Here is a 26575-nt window from a genome sequence, read left to right on the forward strand (position 1 = left end):
ACACATTCTCACATTAATCATGAGACACAACATGTGTGCTCTTCCCTTTGCATCGGTTTAACAATCCACCAGTAGTGTGTTGTCACTTGTATAATTTTTTGCAATGCTGTTTTTGACATTGGCAAGTCAAATTATATTTACTTTGAAGGGCCATAAAAAAATCATCTTTGGGTATATAAGCTTGATGCAGGCTCATACCATCAACAGGTTTCAGGCAGAAGTACTTCTGGAAACTTAAACAGCTGTGGTAAGTTTTTTCCACAAATGCATTATTTTTTATTTGTGTGACTGCTTTACAGAGTAGCTTCACTATCTTCATTTCAATGGTTTATTTGAATTAATAATTGAACCACTGTTTCATAACTTTAATTACCAATGTCAGTAAGGACAACAAAATACACGATAGCACATATTTAGAAAGATCATGTATATGATGAGTTTGCATGAACAGCATCTAATTCATATGTAATACTACTCCGTCTCTGTAAGTGGGTAACAAGGTAACAGGAGGTAGTTTGTATCTTGGGCATTTCAGAAGAATCCATAGAATTCTCTCACCCTCAGAACAGGGTGTCAATTTTGAGTTTATTTTCTAGTGCTGAAACCACAGCAGCTCAATTTCTTCTTCTTGCTGTTTAAGATTTTTAAGAGCACTCTCATATGTTCAACATTATAATTAATCCAGCTGAACATTAATAACAAACACAGTCCACAAAGGCACAGTGATATCAGGAAACACGTATGAGCACACAATGTCACAGTAAACGGGTCGTGGAAACTATACAATGTCACATTCAACAGCCAGGGGAATGATGAGAATAGCAGGCCCGTGATAGCTCCTATATGGACATTGCATTGGGCATATATCAATAAGCCATTGTAAAGGTCAGGTAGCCCCAACATTTCTAGAATGAAATAAACCTTAACAAGACCTCACAAAATCTCATCCAGACACCTGGCACATTCTGTTCCTCCGAGAACGAGGGGGAGTGAGACTTAATACATTTAGTACAACCTAGTTTGGGAGGAGCAACTATTTCTAGGGCCTAAGAAATAGACTTTTGAAAATCCATGAGAGATCTACTCATATCAGAGGAGTTCATGATATATTGGTTGGAAAAAATGGATGAGAATGAGCAATTGGAGACTTTCTTCCAAGGCCTTGTCTTTTTAAGATCTTCGTTCTTGCGGTGGACATTTTCCCTTTATTGGGGAACTGAAAGCTTCTAGAAAAATGGTATGTCCAAATGAAAGAAAGAGTGGAGTCCAACTGAAGATCTGAGGCATTAATAAAAACAAGGTCTAAGGTATGCCCTGCACTGTGTGTAGGGCCCGCTACTTCCTGATTTAGTCTCAATATCTCCAGATTGGAGAGTAGAAGTTGTGTTTATGGGTCTGAGCCTAGTTCTCAAAGTTACAATGTCCCACTAGCAGTAAAATGATGGAGGAAAGCACATGGGGGAAAGACATTCAGTCAATTAGTGGATTAAGTCTTTTTTTTGGTCCAGGGGGGCGATAAACTTAGTACCTTTCCATAATTCACCAGGCAGAGTTTCCAGAGAAAAAATACAGAGCTCTACCCAGTCACCAAAGTGACCTTAACCGGGTCTCGGAATGCAGTAGCCACTCCATCCCCTTTTTTAGTCTCCCTATCCAATCTACTCAAGCTGTAATTTGCAGTAAAAGCTATAGGAATACAGGGTAGAGCTGATAAATGAAGCCATATCTCAGTGATGAAACATACATCTGGTTGATGACTTTAATGAGGTCTCATATTTCAGTAGCATGTTTTGGGATGGAACGAGCATTGCAGTGGAGGCCATTAAACAGGGACTGGTTGTAAACTTCATAAATGTGTGTACATTCCCTGAACGGAGAGCAAGGAGCGTTCACTATGTCATGATTAGAAGTAGGATCTCTCCGAGGGCCGTAGTCCATTTGTGGGAAGCATGGATAACATGCGAAGTTGCAACACCCATGGAATCTGTAGCGTCAGATTAAAATATAACACTACCCGAGGGGTGGCGTTAGGGAGGTGCAGCAAGGAGAAATGTTTTCATTTCACCTTGTTTTTTTTCTCTTTCTATGTGTGCTGCCCTCTGCAGCACACATAGAAAGAGGAAATTGCCTGAATTGATTGATGATGTGCAGGAAGGTGTCCTTTCCTGCACAAAATAAATCAGCCCGCAACGCAGGCACCCTTGCACCATGGCGCAAGGGGGCCTGCGTTGACCCATGGCAGCCCATTATGTGCCAGGACAGGGATAAAGGACAAGAATGCACAATATCTCATAGGTTTGTTTTTCCATAGGGTGGCACAGCAAGATTACTTGCGGCACTGCCCTGCACCAAAACCTCCTAAATGAGGCCCTAAATCTTCAGGAAAGGTTTTGCTGCAAAAGCCTTATTGCCGATTTAATATTTTGGTGGTAAAAATACTCCATTGCCGTTGCAACAGAGTATAATTACCACCAAGATAATGGTCCGCCCACCTGATTTAGATATGGACGGACCACAGAAACCTATAACCGCAGAGACTACTTCATCTGCACTGTGATTAAACCCCTCAGATGACCCTGTGGAGTACGGGCCATCTGAGACATACCAGTAATGCCACCCAAGTGATTAAGATGGGTGGAAATAGAGGTCAGTTTTCACTGCCCGTCAATGTCAGTAAAAACCTGGTAGTAAAAGGCAGTTAAAACTACTAAACGCTCCCCTCATCATGCGAGAGGACGCCCAGAGAAAGGGGAGCATTGTCTTCTTTATTTTCAGTAAGAAAATCCCATTTCTTTTTTAATATAATAAAAGAAAACTGTTTGGTGAAGGGCTCCATCCTGCTGATGGAGCCTTGCACTAAGCAGAAAAATGCATTGACAGAAACTGCCATGAAAACGGTTCCTGGCAATGATTTATAAATGACCGCTAGCTTGGATCTGTTACATGCAAGCTTCTTAGGACAGAAGATTAAGGAAGCGATATTTCTTATCCTCATCAAAGTACACATTGAGAAAAGATGAAAATAAATTTCAGCACAATCTAATAAATCTTAGTGTTAGCATTCTCTCTAAGACATGGTGATGCTTTAAGGGGCATTTCCGTCATCCAGATGCAATAGTTTGAGAGCTTAAACAGCAGGGCTGAATTCACTTTAATGAACCGTTTAACTTTCTTCCCATGTAGATCGCTTCTAACAGGCCCTCTTGAATTTCCTGGTGATATGATACCTGTAGGTCAGGTTCATGTTTACTGCAAAACTGAACAGCTTACCATTGGGCAAAAATTGGGTGGGGTTGCCATCCATCCAGGTTCATGTTATTGAGCAAAAGCTTTGGACTAGATGTTTCTTGCTGTTCTTGGCCAATATCGGGTTCTGTTTTAGTGGAATTGACCTTCAGGTAACTACCTGGACATCCAGGTCTAGATGAGAAACAAAAGACACACAATTGATGGACGAAATGCAGAACAAATTAAAACATTCACCCCTAGTCAAGAGATCTGGGTTAAATCCATCATTCTTTTGCTCACCATGCCACCCCAGTTTAGACCTGGCCATATGCAAATCAGTCTTGACCCTGTACCTCATGGGAACAGTCAAGCCCGAACTGCCAAGCCAGGTCCTCCCTGGACCGGAAACAAGCATCCTAGGACCGGTTGCGGGGTTTCACCCCTCTTCAGCCAGGATAGCTTGATTCCAGTGGCACAGTGAGCCCAGGACCCACGTCTGGGCATACCTGGCGCACTTAGGGCGAGAAAGCAAAAGACACACAATTGATGGATGGAATGCAGAACAAATCAAAACATTCACCCCCAGTCAAGAGATCTGGGTTAAATCCATCATTCTTTTTCTCACCATGCCACCCCAGTTTAGACCTGGCTATATGCAAATCAGTCTTGACCCTGTACCTCAGGGGAACAGTCAAGCCCGAACTGCCGCGCAAGGTCCTCCCTGGACCGGAACAAGCATCCTAGGACCGGTTTCGGGGTTTCACTCCTCTTCAGCCAGGATAGCTAGATTCCAGTGGCACAGTGAGCCCAGGACCCACGTCTGGGCATATCTGGCGCATTTAGGGCGAGAAAGCAAAAGACACACAATTGATGGACGGAATGCAGAACAAATCAAAACATTCAACCCCAGTCAAGAGATCTGGGCTAAATCCATCATTCTTTTGCTCACCATGCCATCCCAGTTTAGACCTGGCCATATGCAAATCAGTCTTGACCCTGTACCTCATGGGAACAGTCCAGCCCGAACTGCCAAGCCAGGTTTTCCCTGGACCGGAAACAACCATCCTAGGACCGGTTTCGGGGTTTCCCCCTCTTCAGCCAGGATAGCTTGATTCCAGTGGTACAGTGAGCCCAGGACCCACGTCTGGGCATAGCTGGCGCACTTATGGCGAGAAAGCAAAAGACACACAATTGATGGACGGAATGCAGAACAAATCAAAACATTCACCCCCAGTCAAGAGATCTGGGTTAAATCCATCATTCTTTTGCTCACCATGCCACCCCAGTTTAGACCTGGCCATATGCAAATCAGTCTTGACCCTGTACCTCATGGGAACAGTCCAGCCCAAACTGCCGAGCCAGGTCCTCCCTGGACCGGAAACAAGCATCCTAGGACCGGTTTCGGGGTTTCACCCCTCTTCAGCCAGGATAGCTTGATTCCACTGGCACAGTCAGTGAGCCCAGGACCCACATCTGGGCATACCTGGCGCACTTAGGGCGAAAAAGCAAAAGACACAAAATTTATGGACGAAATGCAGAACAAATCAAAACATTCACCCCCAGTCAAGAGATCTGGGTTAAATCCATCATTTTTTTGCTCACCATGCCACCCCACTTTAGACCTGGCCGTATGCAAATCAGTCTTGACCCTGTACCTCATGGGAACAGTCAAGCCCGAACTGCCAAGCCAGGTCCTCCCTGGACCGGAAACAAGCATCCTAGGACCGGTTGCGGGGTTTCACCCCTCTTCAGCCAGGATAGCTTGATTCCAGTAGCACAGTGAGCCCAGGACCCACGTCTGGGCATACCTGGCGCACTTAGGGCGAGAAAGCAAAAGACACACAATTGATGGACGGAATGCAGAACAAACCAAATATTCACCCCCAGTCAAGAGGTCTGGGTTAAATCCATCATTCTTTTGCTCACCATGCCACCCCAGTTTAGACCTGGCCATATGCAAATCAGTCTTGACCCTGTACCTCATGGGAACAGTCCAGCCCAAACTGGCAAGCCAGGTCCTCCTTGGACCGGAAACAAGCATCCTAGGACCGGTTTCGGGGTTTCACAGTATGCAGGCACAGTATGAGCATTGTGTCGGGCTTGCTCCGATCGCGTGTGTGCAGGGGCGGAGTAAGCCAGAAACAAAAGTGGCTGAGCAGGATGGAAGAGTGCTTCACATACTTGTTGATGCATATGTGTCTCCTATCCTGCCTTTCTTGTCAAAGTTCTTTTATTTAGCATCAATAGCATATATGGCAACATGGATACAGTAGAGTGCACAAGACCTTGGTTCAAGACATTCGGCTAGTTGTAGTTAAGATTCACATGTCGGAAGGTCCGTACATCCCCCCCCCCGCATTCAAAAAGAGGAGATGACCATTTTTAATATACAGCATTAAATGTGGTCCCTGAAAACAAGATACAAGAAACAACCCCCCCAACCCTCCTGCCTCCCCTTCCCTGGTGGTATCCCCTAGCTAAGAAAGTGGTCCATAGAGTTATCTAGGAGGTAGCGCAGCAGGGGAAATATCATAGCCCTTTGCAGAGCGCTAAGATTGCTAGTCAGCGTAAAAGGGAGCGATTAAAATTGAAAGAGGTGCATAGTCCTGCGAGAGGGAGGGCAAACCGCCGAGGGCAGCCCGTGAGACAAATATGTCACCAATGGGCCTCATTTAAGTTCAAAGTTTTTTTACTCATCCCTGAAGATATCAGCAAGACGTTCCATAGCGAGAATTCTCCACCAGCGAGCATGCCATAGCGATATCGCTGGTGTGTCCTTCCTCTTCCAGGCAGCCGCCACAGTGAGTTTCGCCGTCCCCAGACAGGCCCACATTATAGCCTTATTGGCTATAGATTGATGTTCAAGATCAGGGTCCCTAAGACCTAGGTGAGCCCCCTCTATGGTAGTTGTGATAGGGTACCCTAGCATATCTTTAATGTGTGAAAGGACCTCCTCCCAAAATGTCCGAATACTGGGGCAGTCCCACTAAATGTGACGGAAGTCCCCCTGCAAATCACAGCCCTGCCAGCAGAGATCTGAGGTGTCAGGGAAGAAGCGCTTGAGTTTAGAGGGGTACAGGTACCAGTCTAATAGTGTCTTGTAGTGTGCCTCCCGTAAAGCCACCACAGGGTTGTGTTTAGGAATATCTCCCCAAATGTGCTTCCATTCCTCATCTGTGACATCTCTTCCTAGCACCTGTTCTCTAAGGGACATGTAACGCGCCCGAGGAGCATGTATGGTGGTTAGTAGCATAGTGTATAGGCAGGAGATTGCCCCTTTCATGGAGCCTGCTCTTTGCACCATTCTCTCCATGACCGTAAGTTCCCTGGTAGCAGCTTCCCTTATGCGAGGTAGCGAGGTCCAATGCTTAAGCTGGAGGTAGTGATAGTGCTCGGTGTGTGCGACCTGGAAGTCTCTTTTGCAGCTCTAAAATATCAGGGTGTCAAAGTTGTGAAAGAGGTCTGATAGTTTTAGGCAACCCCCCTCCCTCCAACAATCAAAGGGACCCTTTTGAAGGGCAGTCGGGAAGGCTGGGTTGAAGTGTATTGGAGTGCAAGGAGAGGGGAAAGAGGTACAACCTTCCCTCCTCGTGACTTGATCCCAAACTGTGAGTGTGGTGCATGTGAGGGTGCTTACATATGCATTAGCAGGCCTGTCTTTTCTCGGCTTCCACAGAAGATCCCAAATCAATCGTCCCGCAATCAATCTGTCCATGTGGAGCCAGTGTTTATAAGATTCTCTCGCGGACCATTCTACCACCACCCGCAGTTGGGCCACCTGGTAATATAGTGCAAAGTCTGGCAATGCCACTCCCCCTCCTGCTCTTGGTCGCCGCAGCTCCTGGAAGGGAAGACGCGCCCTCCCCCCCTGCCAGATGAAGTTAGTGAATAGCAAGCGCAGGCACGGCAGAAGATTGCGGTCTAAAGCAATAGGGAGTGCCTGGATTAAGTACAGAAGCTTGGGAAGGACCGTCATCTTGATGGCGTTTATCCATCCGCGCCAGTATATGTATAAAGGCTGCCAGGGCTTAAAATCTTGTTGAAGGTATGTTACCATAGGGGGTAGTTGGCCTTATACATGTCTGTAATTCTAGGAGTGAGGTGGACCCCAAGGTATAAAAGGGAGTGTTTGGCCCATTGTAGCGATGTCTGATTCCTCAATCTCGTGGCTTCAGCATCAGAGAGCATAAGATTTAGTATGGAGGATTTTGATAAGTTAACCTTGAAGCCAGCCACCAGTTTGAAGATCCTCAATTCCTCCTGTACCGCCCGAAGTGAGGAGGTCGGTTACTTGAGCATGAGTAGAATATCATCCGCGAAGAGGGATGCTTTATGTTCCATGCCCGCAAAACCTATGCCTCGGATCTCCTAATCTGTTCGCAATTTAATAGCCAGGGGTTTGATACTAAGGGCGAATAAGAGTGGCGATAGCGGACAGCCCTGCCGCGTACCCCTGCTAAGGGTGAAGGGGAGTGAGGTGTAGCCATTAACTAATACTCGGGATTGCGGGCGGTGATAGTTGGCCCTGATCATATGGAGAACCTTATCTCCAAAGCCAAACTTCTGCATAGTGAGGAAGAGGAATGACCAATCCACCCTGTCAAAGGCTTTTTCGGCATTGAGACCAACTAGAATTTCAGGAAGTTTTCATTGGTACACCTGCTCAATGAGGTGTATAGTGCATCGAATGTTGTTGTGTGTCTGTCGCCCCTTTATGAAGCAAGATTGATCAGGGTGGATTAGCGTGGGCATCAGTTCCTCTAACCTTGTGGGCAAAATCGCCGAATAAATGTTTCGCATCGAGATTGAGGAGTGCTATGGGTCTGTAAGAAGCGCAGTGCTGAGGATTTTTCCCAGGTTTTGGAATAGCAGATATGACTGCTTCCTCCATCGAAGGTGAGACCTTGGCATCTGCCGCTATTGCGTTGAACAGGTCAGTGAGGTGGGGGTTTAGTTCAGATGCAAAGCATTTAAGAAACTGCACCGTTAGCCCGTCAGACCCGGGGCTTTGTGAAGTTTAAGTTTGGTAATGGCCCGCCTGACCTCCTCTGACATAATGGGCGCCTTCAGAGGTTCTGGAGCTGCCGACGAGAGACGGGAAAGTTCCACCGAATTGAGGTATTGCTGCTGTAGGATTGTGTCGGGTGGAGTGCCTGAATAAAGCTCCCCAAAAAATCTGCCAAAAATATTAGCCTTGACGTTGCCCGAATGGATAAGATGACCCTCCCCATCGAGGATGCCCCCACTGTATTCGCGTTCCCTCGTTTCTCGCAGCTGATGTGCTAAGTGGGTCCCCACTTTGTCACCAAAGGCATATGATGTCTGCCGTATCTTCAACAGTGAGTACTATGCTCTATTATTATAAATGGAGTGTAATTTGCCCCGTAACGCTGTTAGCTGTCACTGCAGCGGGCATGTGGGTGTTTCCTTATGGGCTTTCTCTGCTGCCTCTAATACCTCCTCGAGAGCAGTGCGTTCTTTTGCCCTCTGCTTGTTCAGGATTGCGTTAAGTTGGATGCATTTAACACTGAGTACTGCATTGAAAGCGTCCCAGGTGTTCTGGGGGGTTGTGTCCTGCGGCTTCTTAAGTGCAAAGTAGTCAGTGGTAGAGGCCCTCAATTCCTCCCGCAACAGCTTGTTTCGGGTGAGCGAGATCGGGAAGTACCACCTAGATGTGCCGGGTTTAGGTACCCCCCCCCTATTTTAAGCTAATGGAAATGAGGTTGTGATCTGATAGTGAAAGTGGTAATATCTGAGCTGCCTGTAATGGGCCTAACAGAGATTGAGTAAAAAAGATATAGTCTATCCTTGAGTAGGAATGGTGCACATGGGAGAAGTATGTGTAGTCTTTAGAGGTGAAGTGGAGTGTACGCCAAGCGTCACAGAGGCCCAGATTGGACATTTTCTGTTTAACCGCTTTGGTAAAGCTGTTGAGTGTCGTACTATGAGAGTGAGAGCCGTCCAGCGTCTCATGTCATGTTAGGTTAAAATCCCCTCCGCAAATCCTCTAATCAGATCTAAAGTGGTGGTCAGGAACGTCTGCTGTCCTGTGTTGGGTGCATAGAGGGAGAGGAACATGCAGAGGGTACCCTGGAGCCTTCCCTTCACCATGATGACACTCCCATCCCGATCGGCTTTGATTGCCTCGGGCTGAAACTTAGCTGTGCTATGAAAAAGCATGGCCACCCCTTTGTGTTTAGAGTTAGACGAAGACCTATAGATGAGGGGGTAAGCCTTGTGGTGTAGCCGCAGTTCTTCTGATTTTTTAAGGTGTGTTTCCTGTAAGGCCACAACCTCAAACTGGCAATCGTTGAGGTATTTCCAGATTTTTGGGTGCTTTTGGGGTGAATTGAGGCCCTTAACATTCCAGGACGCCAATGTGACCATCAGAGAGAATGAACCCCTCCCATCCACTCGCCCACCCTCTTTTGCCGTGGGTGCTGCTCTCATCGTGTCAGGACCCCCCTCCTAGAAACCTCGCGTATCAAAAGGCTCTCACCCCATGTGCTGCTCTCTACCGCTAACCTGTCACAACCATCAGGAACCCACACCCCAGAAAAAGAATTCCCCAGGAAAACGATGCCAAGAAGCCAACGGGCCCTCAGCTCGTTCCTTCACGAAGAAGAAGAATGGAATTCTGGGCGGTACGGACAAGGCGCGCAACCCCGACTGCCTTGTGGTAAGAACATAGAGAACATTTGAAAATAGCAGAGTTGACTTAGCCGGTTGACCACTAACACCAACTGTTCTGGAGTGACATCTTGGTTAGTCCATTGTACCAGGACTATAGCTATTAGAGGCACATCGGTGGAACTCCAAGGCTGTACACCATGAGCGGCAGAGAGACTGTCTTCATCATCACCCAGAAAGAGTTCATTTTGGTGTCTACCTGCTTTTTGTAACCGTGTGCCAGGACCGAGTTTCCCTCCGTGGCTGTCCTGAGTCGGTCGAAGGGCCTGCACCGCTGTCGTCCTCTGGCACAGGTAGGTCCAGGATGTGCAGGCCCTAAGCTCGGTTATATGATGCGATTTATCATTGTGCTCAAAGCCCAGACCAAAAGGAAATGTCGAGCAATACTCTCTGTGCGCCAAGGAGGAGGGGGCCAAGTCCTAGAAGAGTGTGCACTTGTATACTTGTAAGGAGGTCTCCTCCTTTTTCCTCGAGGTGCTTAAAATATCTTCTTTTGTTTTGAAGGAGTTCAGCTTTGCCAGGACATCTTGTATCCGCCTTCGCACCCCCGTCTGCAGGGTCCCCACCCGATGAACTCGGTTGATCTTTAGCTTCAGTTGCCGGGGTGTCAAGATTTCCGAGAAAAGGCCGACCACAAACGCCTCCAAGTCTGGCCCTTCTGCACCTTCCTCCAGGTCCCGGATGCATATATTCTGCCTCCAGGTTCTGTTCTCCAAGTCCTCCACCTTCAGAAGCACTTGTTGCAGCTGGGACTGAAGAGTGGGTTGGCCTTCATATAATTTAGTAGAGCAGGCTTCGAGGTCCTGCGTCTGTTCCTCCACTACCCTGGTGCCCACCGCATCCACATTGTGCCTGAGTGCCGCCATTTTCTCCGTTAGGTCAGCCTTAAGTTGGTTCATGGAGGCACGCATTTCTTGCTTAAGTTCACACACACAGTTCAGTTTTAAAGTCTCGGAGGGAAGCAACCAGGTCTTCCATGGTGAGGGCCATCGTCTGCACATGGTCTGTCTCGACAGTCCTATCTGCGGCTGCGAAGCAACGGGAGACTTTGTTTGTCGTCTTCTTTGGCGGCATAGGAGCAGCGCAGCGAACAGCGCAAAGACACGCGAAGAGAGCCCCTTCTAATCAGCGTTGCCAAAAACCTATCCCTGCACTCGTGGGTTTCCCAGCTGTAGGTTCAGGCCTGTTGCTTGTGGTTAAACCCTGGTGGCCATCCTAGGGTCAGGCATCAGATGAGGGAGTGGGGCAGCAGTACTGGGGTGAGAGGCTACCTTTCCTCCCAAGTGAGGCAGCAAAAGGAGATAGAAAAGGAGAAACAAAGAAAGGAAGGTGCCTTGCCTGCTTCCTTTTTCCCACTGTCACTGGTGTCAAGTTGGGGTCTTTTTTCACTGTGCGGGTGCCATTTTAGGGTCAGGCAGGCTTCACTGCATGGGCCTTCACCAGGCCTGCTGCATGATGTATGGAAGGAGTGAGTATGGGGGACCAACCCAACAGGCGGGCCCCCTGCTGCCGCTCACCGTCTCTGCTTCGTAGATGCCTCTGGAGCCTACTTCACCGATGCTCCAATCAGCTCCTCATGGCTTTTCATCTCTGTGCTGCAGCCTCGCAGAGTGCGAGGCGACCTCCAGGTTAGTAGTGCCAACCGGGGTCCGTGATGAGTAACAGGCGTCCCTAGATCTGGGTGGTGAGCTGCGCTAATGGATCTCCATCCAAAAGTGTTCGGTGGCGGTAGGCATTCAGATGTGCGTAACGCCGCTCGGGGCAAACCTCTGCGCCATTTTGGGATCGGATTCGGCCTCCCGATCCATCCCGCTGCTGGGATGATTGCCGCTTGTGGGGCCGCTTTATGGACATGCCGTCATGACCCTGGTCAGTGCGAGGGAATACCGCATGCAGCCATCTTGTGCTCGATCCGCTATGTGCATTGGAAACAGTTTGTGGCAGTCTTGGGGTCCGGAGCTGAAGTGGATCACGACCGCTCAGCCATCTTGCTTGGCCACACCCCCCCATCCTGCCATTCTACACTTAATTCTTACATCTTCTGGGTAGCTCCAACGGCCGTTGGAGTCCTCTAGCTGGAATTCTGGTGTTGCTTCACTGATGTTTCCCGACGCTGCGGGGGCGTTCAATATTGGTTCTGCTTCGCCGTTGTTTCCTACCACCGTGGGGGTCTTCAAATCTTGGTTCTGCTCCTCTGTTGTATCCCGATGCCATGGGGACCTTCAATATTGGTTCTGCTTCACTGATGTTTCCAGATGCCGCAGGGACCTTCTGGATTTCCCAAATGACGGCAATTCACCCAACGCCATGGGGCCTTCAGTTTTTCTCCACAAAGAAAATGGGCACACAAAGAAATTTCTCACAAAGAATCCACGTCTTTTATGTGTTAACATTTATTCTACTATTGGATTAAGCATATAGGATACTTATCTGAGATAGTCTCCGTGGTTCATTGAGATTCTGCTGCCTTGCTGGCACTGCCTGATGTCTATAAATTAGAAAGATAGATAATATTAGTCTCCCGAGATTAAAGGGACTGTATTATATTCTTAGTAACTAGCCCTGCACATTTTTGTGTATGTTTTTGTATTATTTATTATTCTTCAGGGAGAATATGTTTTTTTGGTTTTCTCCTGGTTCTATTGGATATAAATATGTTGGGGCTTATTTGGATTCTACGCTGAACATCTTTAAAGTTGGTTGTATGTATACCTCTTTTGATTACTGTGTCATGTTGTCCTAAGTATTTGCTCCTAATTTCACATCTCACAATGACCCTGTTGTTAAATATCGATATACATTAGTGAAAGAGGGAATTCTCCAGGTAGATATCTTATCGCATTCACACCAGAACATGGGCTTCTATTGGAATTCTCTGCGGCATATAATCAAGCCCATTATCACCACTTTAGCGGCAGTTTCCTGCCACTAAAGCGGCAATAATTTTAACACTGTCCTTGATAATATGCCCCTTAGTTTTTTTATTATGTTTACCAGATTGATCCAAAGAAGATACCCTCTGAATGGAGTGAATCCATTCGTCTTCCGTAGGGGGACAGGGTAAAATCCATTTAATACAGAGCTCTCTACAAGCTAAAAAAATCAGGGTGAAGAAGAGAGCATTATGTCTTTTTGTTAAAAGACGGGCATAAAAAATTATAGTCAAAGTCGTTAATTTTATTTCAAGCCCCATAATATCTGAAATGGTCTTACCCACTTTCTGCCAATAAGAGTGTATTATCGGGCAGCTCCAGAACATATGGACCTCGTTTGCCTTGTCTTCCCCACATTTTGGACACTTCTTGATCTCTTGACTCCCTATTTTTGATATTTTCTGAGGTGTCCAGTAGGCTTTGTGTACTGTAAAGAGGTGGTTCATTTTAAAAGGTGCAGCATTTACATATGACCATAAAGAAGACATAGATACTTGCCCTATATTCTCAAGGTCTTCATCTGGCAGGTCCTTCTTCCATATCTCGGTAAATGAGGCCTGCATCTCTTCTTCATTCTGGACAAGTAACCAGTACCACTCTGCCACTTCTTTTGTTGTTGTTTGACGAACGCATATCTTTAATGCCAGGTCCGAGTTCCCTCTTAGCTCTTTACTCTTGACTCTTGACTTATTCCAGCTTAACAACTGGTAATATTTAAACTTCGAGACCGAGTTCCCACAAATCGCCGAGAAATGAGGCCAGGAAATAAGTTCCGCATCAACAAATAATTGCCCCCATATGGTGATGCCACAAGCACGAAGAGGGACCGTAAGGGCATCTTCCAAACACAGCGGCGTACCTGGGAATCCCAGATTGGTGCAGCATCATTGTAATACGGAATTTTCAAAAGGGCGTCTCACCTAAGACCAGAGCTTTGTAGCTGATGACAGAATCTTCAATTTGACCTTCTTAAAATATTTTGGGTGGCCAAGAAGGAAGCACCCTGCTTGTTGAGTAAACTCAGTTGTAAGGGCTTTGTAAAGTGGAGAAAAAGTAGAACTTTCCATTATTAGTTGTCGAAAAAAAATTTATTAGAAGGCACAGAAATACAGATATAGATCAGGAGTTGCTATGCCTCCATATTTTTTTTTCTTTCTGAGTTTCTTTCGAGCTATTCTTGGGTTTTTATTTCCCCACATAAAGCTTGACAATAGCCCTTGCGCCTCCTTAAACCAGATTTTTGGAAAATCTAGGGGGATGGTATTAAATAAAAATGTATATTTTGGCACAATTGACATTTTTAGTAGATTTGACTTGCCTAGAAAGGAGAGTGTACATGCCCCCCATGAATGTAGTTGTAGACTAACTTTCTTTGTTACTTTTTCAAAGTTGACCTGGGCTATTTTATCAATGTTTTGGACTATCTGGATACCAAGATATCTAATTTCCTTCTTTGTGTAAATACTCCTAAAATTGGTATTCCATTTCATTAGTTCTGTTTTTTGTTAATTAATAAGGTATCCAGAAACCTTTCCGAAGTTCTCTATCTCTGACCATATCTCTGGTGACTATCTTTCAAAATTACCAGTATATATTATAAGATCATCCACGTATAGGCCGATTTTCTTCTCCCATCCATTAAATCTAAAGGAAATAATGTTCTGGCAGGCTCTCAATTTACACGCAAGGGGTTCAATATAGATATTAAAAAGTAAAGGAGAAAGGGGGCAACCTTTTCTGGTCCCCCTTCCTATTTGTATTGATCTAGTTAGTCTCCCGTTAATGAGGATTTTAGCGGAAGGATTTTTGTAAATGGCTTTAATTGCTGTCAAAAAAGTTTCGCCTAAATTAAAACGTTGGATTAATTTAAACAGGAAAGACCAGTTGACCCGATCGAAAGCTTTGGCAGCATCGAATGTCACTACTGCCAAAGGGGTCTTATAGGTCTGAGCCATATCTATTGCCCCAATTAAATTGTGTGTCAGTTCACTGAGCTGCCTCCCTTTCATAAACCCTTTCTGGTCTGGATGTATTAGAGGGCCTATTACCTTATCTAAACGTTTAGAGATGATCTGAGTATATATTATATATTTTATGATCACAGTTCAAAAGTGAGATAGGCCTGTAAGACTCACAGAGTCTTGGATTTTTATTTAGTTTTAACAAAATTGTTATGGTTGTTTCTTCCCATGACACGGGAGGACTGTGACCTTCTGTGAAGGATGAGTTAAACAATTGAAAAAGAAAAGGTGCAAGTTCTTCTTTTAAAATTATGTATATCTCATTAGGGATGGAGTCAGGGCCAGCAGCTTTCCCCTTTTTTAAAGAACTGATGGTTTGAATAACTTCTTCCATAGATATAGGGCGATTTAGTTGCTGTTTTTCATTTTGTTGAAGGGAGGAAAGAGCTAGCTCTGCGAGGACTTCTTCCATATGATTTTCATCAAGTATCATCTCATCCGTATATAAGTTTTTTAAAAACTGAACAAAGGCCTCCTCAATTTCAGAATCATCCGTGATAGTATCACCGGTATTTAAACATCGGAGATCCTTTATCCAATTTCTTGTCTGATCAACTTTTGTTTTCCAAGCAAGAAGCTTGCTGCAACCCTCCCCGTATTTGTGATGAGCTAACTTACTGGCATCTCACTTTTTTAACTATAATTTTTAGGTAGTCAGCGAGCTTATGTTTCGCAGTTGTTAGCTCTCTTAAAATGTTCGAGTTCCCCTGATCTTTCTGTAAACGTTCTTGAAGTTTGTATATATTGGCTTCTAGCTTTGTAGTCTCCTCTTGCACCTTTTTGGACTGAGAAATTGATATAGCTGTTAAAGAGTCTCTCAAAAAAGCCTTGTACGTATCCCATACAGTTTGAGGTGGAGCTGAATTAAGATTAAAATCAAAAAACTCTTTAGTTTCTGCTTTTAGTTCATCAATTACTGCATTTTTTAGTAATAGTGCTTGATTGATGGTCCATCTCCAAGGAGGGAGGTCCACATCCATAGCTAATTCTAAGATAACTGCAGAATGATCTGACATATGCTCTGAGACGTGGCTAACAGATATAGTAATTCAACTTGAAACAACGTCAACTAAGAGAAAGTCAATTCTGAAGCGATGTCCACACTTTTTATTATGGAACGTGAATTTCCTGCCAATTTTCTACAAGCCCGATGTCAGACATCAATTGCCTCAATTCAGTTTTGTGTATTTACTGCTACTCTATGCGTAGAGTCTTGACTCGGGTCACGAACCAAGTTAAAATCGCCCCCTACTATAATACGGTCATTTATTTTGGATAGCTGAAAAAGTAGAGTATACAAAGCAGCTGGATCGTCTAGATTCGGCCCATAATAACTTACAAGAGTCAACCATGCACCGTTAATTTTAACCCTAGCAATTGCCCACCTTCCTAAGTGGCCAACCGTATTTTCACCTAGCATAGCTTGGGCCATTTTTTTTTATTAAAATGGCGACTCCTTTCACTGTATAGGATGAAGTTGTACAGATGCAATGTTCATTCCATTTCTAATGTTTTAAAACCATTGTCCTTTCCTCTTTAAGCAAATGTGATTCTTGAACAAAGAAAACACTACAGTCCGATAATCTTAAATATTCTAGTATTCTCTTTCTTCTAGAAGGAACCCTTAACCCGTTAACATTCCAGGATATGATTCTCAGGGCCTTTCGCTCTTTCAATCTTAGCCATGACTGACCTGGAATGCATGAAGTTCACCGACGTTGCTATCATTTAAAAAAGAAGGCCAAAGATTACTTAAAACCCTTTGATTAAGGTTTGTAAATGAGGACATTTTTTTAACTTTTTTCCCATTTGCTCCCCCACCCTGTGTATAAATAAAGAGTTGATTTTTGCATTTTATATGTGATCCAACCCCCCTCCTCTGGGGAACCCTCCCTTACTGCTACTAGAGGTAAAATTAGATACCTCTGGTTTTCGGGCTCTGTCTCTAACCCGGCTTTATTTCAGTGAATCTCATTTGGATGTACTCTTTATCTGGCTAATCAGGGAGTTTGCTTCTTCTGGGTCCTTGAAATTGAACATTTTATTGTTCTACATCACTTTAAGTGAGGCGGGGATTCGTAGGTTTGCCGTAGCACCCAAATTTCTTAGTTCCTGCATCGACTTCCCCAGCTCCCATTGTTTGTCCTGAGTGATGTGAGAAATATCTGATCTGACGCGAAATTTCTATCCACCTTTCTTGTACACCCCCGCTTTTAACCTGCCAAGATCTTTTCTTTAAGCATGTACGACTTAAAATTGACTAGGATCCTTCTTGGATTTTTCTTCCCGGGTCTTTTAGAGAAAGGATCCTGATGTACTCTTTGTATATCATCCTCAAGAAGCTTTTTGTCAATGTCAGGGTGGAGTTCTGTAAGGAGGTTAATCATGAAGGACCTTATGTCCCCTCCCTCCACATCTTCTGGTATATTCAAAAACCTAATATTATTCCTCCTTGCGTTGTTCTCTAAACTTTCCAGTTTCTCCCTCAAGATCTTGTTGCCGCCTTTTAGCGTCTGTATTTCTTGTACGTTTTTATCTACTTGCTTCGTGAGATCTTTCATAGCTAACTCCATAGCCCCTACTCTTTCCGAAATAGAATTCATTTTAGTTTCTAGTGTCTCACAAACTGTTTTTATTTTCAATTGATTATTTTCAGAAACCGCAAATGTATCTCTTATTTCTGTCAGAAGGGTAGTTAATAACCCCTCCGTAGAGGTACTATCCCCTGTATTACCCGCTGTATTTAATAGCCTTGATGAGCCTAGCTCTTCTGCTGAGCTACCATTTTTCGGCGGGCTATGTGTCTCAGAGTCATTAGGTTGGTTGACGACTTTGTCCTTTTTAGCCAGGGAAAGTGGAGGGGTATTAACAGTTTCATCGGCCACTTGCGAGAGAGATTCGTATCTATTTTGTAAACATACCAGATCCATTTCTGTTCCCACTCCCTTGTTGTCTATATCCAGTGGTTGTTGCAGTTTCAGAGCTTTGTTGTTACTCAATGTTGTCCCAAGATCATATTCAGGGGTTGACTTGGTTCCTTCAAGGAAGATTGTGTAGCTTGAACCTTGAAGTATGACCTTAAAGAGTCTTTAAGAAATGCCTCGGGGGGGGTTGATTTTTGCCCCAAATATCCCTGCTTCTGAGGGTATATATATTAAATCTGTTAGCCACTGTATATAGACCCCCGTCTCCTTCCCTGTGGCCCCTCATTCTAAATTCAACTTAGGCCCCCAATCTCGCCCCCTCCTCCTTACCGGGGTCATTTGAGAAAGCCATAAACCGGAATCTGCCTCCTCTGAACCCTCCAAGTCTCTATCTCTGTTTATGGCTGTTTGGATTTTCGCTCCGATGCTCTGTAGACCCTCAGGGCTTAACCCGGTCTGCCAGAACTGTAGACATGGAAGCGCGGTGGCGGGAGCCGGACTCTTTCGGAACCCAACTCTGGCAGCGATGTTTCTGTTTCGCGCAATCCGCACCGCCGCCTCTGACCAGCGGCCTCTCCGAGGTGCCGCCTCCCCTCCGACCGCCACCTCTGCATGTAAAAAAACACAACCCTGAACACACCACAACGAAGGAAAACCGGGAATAAAGGATCACGTAGATTAGTTATTCCCTAAATGAATCTTGTCCTGCTCCGTTTCATCAAGGTGTCAGTTACATCCATTTGCTTTAGAATTGTTTGTAGACGCCGTGAAAGATCGAGAGCCCGCGACCGCTGCTAACTGACGGCTGCCATTTTCCCCCACATTAGAATTGTTTGTAGACGCCGTGAAAGATCGAGAGCCCGTGACTGCTGCTTTCTGATCTCGCTTTTGCTGGCATTAGGACTCTGCACACTTTACAACTGATAACCAGTGCTAAAGTGCTTGTGCTCTCTCCCCTAATCATGGTAATGTTTGTTCATCCCAGATTGGCATATTTAATTTACTTATATATCCATAGTAAAGTGGTAAAGGGCCTGGAAATTAACTACTACTAGTGGGCCAGCACTACTGATTGTGCCACACACTTAAGTAGCCCTTTAACCATGTTTCAGGCCATTGCAGAGCCTGTGTGTGCATTTCACACCTCCATGTCGACCTGGCAAAATAAACTTTTTGCCAGTTTCAAACCTTCCCATTTTATACATATAAGCCAAACCTAAGGTAGACCCTGGTCTGGAGTGCTGTACTACTGCTTTGCTGTGCTGATTGCTGCCTGCTGTCCTTGAGTCTGGGTGAGAGAGAAGGACTGAACCTGCATCTCTTGAACCCCGAAACCAGAGTGATTCCAAGGGCTGGCTGGCTGGCCTCCTGATCTGGTCTCAGGGACATAACAGGCTTCCAACCCCTGCATCTTGACTCTGCCAACAATGAGTCAAACCTGCCAAGTGGTGCCATCCCAGTCCAGGACCCTTGGAAGTGGACCAAAGCTGCTTGCCAGCTGAACTGATGCATCATCTTTGCTGAGTGATGCATCCCCGAGCAGAACCGATGCATCTCCTCAGGTGAGCGGAGCATCCCAGAGCAGAACTGACGCATCGCCGCTGCTGTATGGATTGTACCCGTCGCAAAAGACTCGCATCGCTGCCACCTCCCGCATCTTGGGACCTTGCATAGCCTTTGAAGTGCCACTGCACAACGCTTTTCCAGACACAAGTTCCCCTCATCCGTCATCGACGGCTGCTCAATGACGATGTGGAAACTCCACATCACAGCTTCACCACTCCTCGGAATCAACACCTCACCTCTGTTGCGCCCCACATCCTCACACCGAACTTCACATCGCAAGCCCCATCAACAGGATCCTCAACGTCGAAGCAACAGGACCTCAAACCGCAGCCTTGCCACATCTCGAAACCGATGCATTGAATCTGCTGCACAACACATCTTCAACACGGAACCGCACAGCTCTCAACAACCAGGATTTACGGTACTTTGTTCAGCGTACCTAACTGGGCCCCTGTAGCAAGCCCACACACAATCTCAGTCGGCCTGAACTTGTGACTGCCTTGGTCCATCCCCAGTAGTGCTTTGTGGCGCTTGTTTTCACTATAAAATTTACAAATCAATATCTCCAGTTCTACTAATTGGATTTTTGGTTTTTTGGTCTTGTTTTATTTCTTAAAGTCAGATCTATTGTTCTAACCTTGTGTGGGATCTTTTTGCGTGGTGTTTTCACTGTTTTACTCTTTGAAGTGTTGCACAAATACTTTATACACAGCTTCTAAGTTAACTCTGATTGCTCTGTGCCAAGCCACCAGAGGGTGACCACAGTTTAATTTAGGGTTTGCCTGCCCTTTACCCTGACTAGGATTGTGGTTGCTGCTTGACCAGGGCTTGCACCCAGTCAACCAGCAACCCAATTTCTAATTCCTTCACTGCTGGAGCAGGTGATCAATTGAACAATGAAACATTCTCTGTTTGTTTCAGATTCAGATTTCTTCCTACGAGCTACCAAAGAAGCAGAATTCCATGATGATGAAAATCAAACTCTTCTTTCTTCTCCTCGTCCTTTGTGAGTACACATGAACTCTAAAACATATAACGAGTTGTCAAAGTAAAGAGCATACTTTTTCATGATAAGAGTGTGTAAACTGCTAATTAAAAAAATATGGGTATCAGAGAGGAAGAAAACAAGCATGCTTTCTTTTAGACTATCATTTGTACAGATATTGGACAGCAATTATTGGCATATGAAGAAGGAACTGTCAGTGGTCTTTAGGGACCATATTACACTAAGTGCCCCATATGTGCAGCAGATGTGCATGACTGCTTTCTTTCCCCAAGGCACTTTGGTATTACAGAAGGGGCCACAGGCGCTTGAGTAGTCCCTTCTGTAATTAGGACTGTAATGCGCTAAATTTGTGCTGGTGTGATCTCGAGTGGGTGCTCCCTCAATTGCATGGGGGTATAGTCCCATGCACATGAAGAAACACTTTGCCACAGTGCCTGTGCCATATTACAAATATGGGCACATATTTAAAGGAGCTGTCAGGCCGTGCAATAACAATGCACCACAAAGAGGTGGCACATGCTAAGTGCATCCTTCAGCACGTGCCCCTTGGAAGGTCCTATGGACATCTGCCTGTAGGTGGGTATAGTGGTGGGCATAGTCACTTGTGGCAGGGACATCTTTGCGCCTGCACATTGAAAGGAGGACCTGTGGCTTTAAAAAAGCCAGCTGAGCTGGCAACAGCCTATTCATTGTGATTGGGTTCATCTGCTCAGTTGGTGCCTGATTTACCCAGTTTAAGGTGTACAGTGTATCCTCTCTGTGATATGGGCTCAGTGGAGCTGCAATGACACTTTGTGCCAAGGAGGAAAAATTCTTTGGTCTGTTTGTAGCGAATGCTACATCATTAGCTTTACTTGCAACAGTGTTGTTTTATTTTATTGCCCATTTTGCCAGCAGATTCCCTCTCCCCCACCCCAAAACACAATGTGAGCATGCAGAATTGTTTCAGAAACAGTAATATAGCCACAGATGTCATAGTTTACTTTTTGCAACAAACTAGCTCTACATTTAATCAATGTACAGCATTTCACCATCATTTGGTTTTACAGTTGTGGTCCGAGAATGATGCGTAATAATAGATACACATGGACCAAATGAGGATTATATGAAGCATTAGGTTGTTCTTCTGGAATTTGAAATGGACCAGCTGAATTAAAAGTGCCATTGACAAACCTTGCAATACTGTTGACTTTCATGGCAGTCAGATATTTTACACTTCAATTATTTAATGTTGAGTGTCCAGTGCTAATTCTGTATTCCAAACCCAAAATCCATTGCAAGTGAGAATAGCAGTGCCCCTACCATGTTCCCCTTCTGCAGCTGAAAAACATATGAAATATTTCTGAGCTGAGATCCGTTGTTAGGTTATCAATCAATAAATCAAGGATTTATAAAGCACCACAAATCACCCGTGAGGGTCTCAACGTGCTGGATTTTGTAACTGCTTTTAAAAAATGAAAACGAAATGTAAGCAGGGAGATGGCACTCAAATAACTTGGGGAAACAAGGAGAGGGAAAGCAAGAGGGCGCTAAAAAATGGGAGAAACAGCAAGGATAAAGCAATGAAAATGAGGAGGAAGCAAGGAGTAGGCACTCAAAAAACAGGAGAAAAAGCAAGGAGAAAACAGTGCAAACAAGGGAAGTGTAAGGAGAAGGATATCCAAAAAACGGGGGAGGGGGGGCAGGAGAAAGCAGTGAAAACGAGGAAAAAGCAAGGAAGAGGCAAGGAGAAGCAGTAAAAAGAAGGCGAAAAGCAAAAAGGCACTAAAAAAACTGGTGGAAAGCAAGGAGCAAGCAGTGAAAACGAGGGAAAAGCAAAGGGAAAAACAATGGGAAAGCAATGCAAGCAATGAAAACGAAGGGAAGCAAGGAAAATGCGCTCAAAAAGACAGGAGGAAAAAGCAAGTAGAAAGCAGCAGAAAAGAGGGAAAAGCATGGAGAAGTTACTCTAAAAGTGGGGAAAAAACAAGGAGAGTCCCTCTAAAAGCAGGAAAAAAGACAGGAGCAAGAGCTATGCAGCATTACAGGGAGAGCTATGAAAAGCCCCATTTCTCCTGTCAAGGACCCAGGGCCCGATTCACAGAATTAACTTAAGACAAAATCCTAAACTTACTACTTTTGGTATTCACAGAATGCACTTACTACTTTTGGTATTCACAGAATGCACTTACTACTTTTGGTATTCACAGAATGGATTTACGACTACTATCTTTATGTCTGCACTCGGGCCGGAAATTCCGTCCCGGAGGCGGAGCTTCCGGCCCGGAGGCGGAGCTTCCGGCCGGCCCTGAGGTGGAGATTTCAGCCATGGCCAAATCTCCGCCACCGGCCGGAATCCCCACCTCTGGGCCTGAAGCTCTGCCCCAGGGCCGGAAGCTCCGCCTCCGGGCCGGAAACTCCGCCTCCGGGCCGGAATTTCCGGCCCGAGTGCGGACGTAAAGTTAGTAGTCGTGAATCCATTCTGTGAATACCAAAAATAGTTAGTGCATTCTGTGAATACCAAAAGTAGCAAGTGCATTCTGTGAATACCAAAAGTAGTAAGTTTAGGATTTTGTTTTAAGTTAATTCTGTGAATCGGGCCCCCATTGTTTCTTCCTCCGATTTTGCAGAGGGGCACAATGCAATAATAAATATAATACAGTAGATTGGTACAGGTCATAAGCATTGTATGTCAATTATATTTTAGCTCCATTACTAGAGAGAATTTGTAATGCAAATTAAAGTCTATGATTCTGAAAATGCATATCAATATCTGAATGTTAGGGATCCATAGTAATTTCAGATTTGTAATGGATAGACAGTACTTGGCCTTTCTATCTGAAAACCAAGGTCACCATTACAATGGTCCACAAGAATATCTGTCATAAAAGTAGATGTTTTGACTTAGCCTAAAAATGAAAAATGAAAAGCAGACATGAACACTTACACATACATAAACAATATGTTAGGAAATGTTGGGCAAGTGTAAGAGAGGCAGACTTTATTTTTAATGAAGACCCGCAAGTATGATTTGCAACAATACAGAATTCTGAATTGATGGCTGCAAGCATCAATTTGCATAAATACGCTAATAATTCATATCCTGTAAATAACCACTCAGAAGGTGCGTGGCCCACTACTGCATTGGCAAAAGTAGCCTAGTACTTGGAGACCCTATTAGGGTGAACGGGGCATTATATAAATTGCCATATACTAATTATATAAATACATAAATGTGACCATCTCTTTTACACAATTTGGTTTTCCTTTACTTGGTGAATTTTGCAGTCCATGAGAAATAAAATAAACACCCTACGTTTGTTCATGGAATGCCTAAACATCAAACCAGGTCCATTCTTTTCTCAAACTGCCCACCTATACGCCAAAGATTGCACAAATTAATGACCAATAATCAACCTGCATTTCCACTTCCATTCAGCACAATGGTCTAACCCTAGATTGGCCTTTCCAAGGTGCTGTAAGGAAATGGAAATAATTCAATGGCAACCTAAGTTTTTTGTCCTACTTAAATTCTCTGCAGCTTCCAGTCATCACTACTGCTAAAGCATAATGCTTTTTCATTTTGACAAAGGAAACGCTCTACTGACCGTTGTTGTATGACTCACCTGATTCCAGTGAAAAGCTTATTTCGCGCAGTGACCCTCCTCATCAAAGGTCTTTCAAAACCCAATAGCATCACAACAAACCTCAGATAACTCCATTTGTACCCACTATCCACATGTGTCATATGCAATACTTGTGGGACTGTCTACAAGACAGTCACCTTGAGAACACCACCATGCACAGAAATAAAGATTAAGGTCTCCTGTGGAGCACACATGAAGCTTTACTAAATTACAAATTAAAAGATACAGTACAATTACCACATGAGAGATGTTCCCCTGGTATTCATGAGGCCATTCCAGCTTTAACAGAGCCACCCCTTCTCCATTTGTTCAAACAGATTAACATGTATCTCTTCAACAAGAACAGTGTAGAACAGTGTAGCCACATTTTGTCATTCTAAACCTCTACATAAACTAAAACTCAGCACCATTGCCTTATATTTTATAACCTAATTGCTCAATAAGTACTTCCAATAGATCACTCTGTCTTTTTATCTCCTACCTAGTATATAAGACCTACTCATGTAAAGGACCCCGATTCCTTGTAGCTAGAATTGAGCAATATGTCACAAATAAATACTGTGAGCCATTGCTAGTGGAGAGCCACACAATGTTCCATCTTTTCAAGAACATTACTGATATATACCATGTTTTTCTTATATTCCCCTCCTATATTTTAAGCTAGCACTCAAGTAAAGAAACCTTTTATGCATTATAGATTATTTCCTTTCCCCCTTTCCTCCTCCACTGTTGATACTTTCCTACAGTTAGACCAGATTGTACCTTAGAATTATGGGACGAGAAATGAAAAAGGAGGCTGGTATAGAACATTAAGTGAGCTGTGAGAGGCAGGAACAGAGATGTAAGGTAGACAGAGGAGATCTAATGAAAGTTGGAACTTACCTGTGTGAAGGTTCTTCATTTCAACACTGGCTGCAATTGGTATGTGGAAGAGAGCAGAACAAGTCTCCTTACCTTCTGTATGCCTCCACCGCTTCAGTATCCAGCTGTTTTTACTTATTAACAGTATGGCCCACAAGGTCAAGGTACTTTTCAAACTATATGCGGCTGCCTGCTTATCAGCCCTCTGCCTTCATTCCTTAGGTGGTGACCCTCCATTCCTCGCATGGTCCTACTCCTCTACTGTCTACAGCGAACTCTGCTTCTTATCGGACATGTCAAGGAGGCATCTCTACCCTTGGTGACACACACACCATCTGTCCTATCGGCTCCTTCTTTCCCAGAGGCATTCCCCACTGTGGTCAGTCAGATAACTTCACCTTCCAGTGCGGTCATTACTACTTGATGCAGCCCCTTCAGCCTTGGAGGCGCTGCCACAGTGAGCCGTCATCCTCGCCTTTCCAGGGTATCATGAAAGCGCCTCTTCCCTTTCGGTGATACGCACACGTCTTTGGAGCGGATCCTTCAATTTTCGCGGCATTGCCACAGTAGTTAACTGCCTTACCCCACCTTCCCAGCGTATCACAAAAGCATCTAAACCCTTTCAGTGAAACGCACACTTTTATTCTTGATGGAGGTGGCTCCTTCAATTACGGAGGCGTGTATGTTTCATCATCCCCGCCTTCCCAGCGTGTCACGATAGTGCCTCTACCCTTTCAGTGATATGCACACTTTTATTCTTGGTGGAGGTGGCTCCTTCAATTTCGGAGGCATGTCTGTTTCATCCTCCCCACCTTACCAGTGTGTCACAATCGCGTCTCTGCTCTTTCAATGATATGCACACTTTCATTCTTTGTTGAGGCGGCTGCTTCGATTTCCAGGTGCGTCACAGAGGCTTTCTTATCTTTTCAGTGAGACGCACACCCTATTATTTATTTATTTATTGAATTTATAGGGCGCAACAGCTACCCAAAAAGGGTTTTCCAGCGCCAGAGCAGACTGGGAGGGAAAAGGAAATGGCAGTTTGTCAAGATTATTGGTTAAATTACCACGTCTTCAAGGCTCTGCGGAAACGGGTGTAGATTGTTTCTTTACAGATAGCTAAGGGAAGAGAATTCCAGAAGGAGGGGCCAAGATAGGTGAAAGATCTGACTCTAATCCTGGAAAGTTTGAATCTGGGTACATTAAAATGTTCTTGAGTGGCAGAGCGGAGGTGACGGGTAGGGACATAGGGGCTGACAAGAGATTGCAGATACTGTGGTGCCGTGCCCGTTTTGAGTTTGAACATATAGCTCAGGGCTTTGAACTTACCCTGAGCCAGTGTAGGTCACAGACATGGCTGGAGATGGGGGTGGTTCTGGGAACGCGGTAGAGTAGTCCTGCTGCGGAGTTCTGTATCAGCTGCAATATACGAGTCACCGCTTTGTTAGAGCCGAGGTAGATAACATTTCCGTAGTCAAGCCTTGAGGTGATGAGGGCCTGAACTACTGTTCTCTGGGTAGCGACTGGCAGCATCCAGATTATCTTCTCAAGCCATTTCAGGATGGTAAAGCAAATGGCAGTAACCGTGACTGCCTGGTGGTGCATTGTTAGAGAATCGTCAATGGTTATGCCTAAATTGCGAACATGGCTGGATGGCTGAGGGAGAGCACCCATCTCATTGGGCCAGTGTAGTGGGCCCCATAGATCTTTGTTCTTGCCA

General features: G+C 44.9%; 1 long non-coding RNA gene across 1 annotated transcript in view; it reads left to right on the forward strand.

The window, feature by feature from the left end:
- Positions 1-213: 213 nt before the first annotated feature.
- Positions 214-26575, forward strand: part of LOC146809226 (uncharacterized) — a 64768-nt gene continuing 38406 nt past the window's right edge. Inside the window, exons 1-2 of the long non-coding RNA XR_014966380.1 lie at positions 214-247; positions 20284-20368. This is a non-coding gene — a long non-coding RNA (uncharacterized LOC146809226). The remainder of the gene's footprint in view (positions 248-20283; positions 20369-26575) is intronic.

Source organism: Triturus cristatus, chromosome 7 (assembly GCF_964204655.1).
Source record: "Triturus cristatus chromosome 7, aTriCri1.1, whole genome shotgun sequence".
Classification (NCBI taxonomy): domain Eukaryota; kingdom Metazoa; phylum Chordata; class Amphibia; order Caudata; family Salamandridae; genus Triturus; species Triturus cristatus.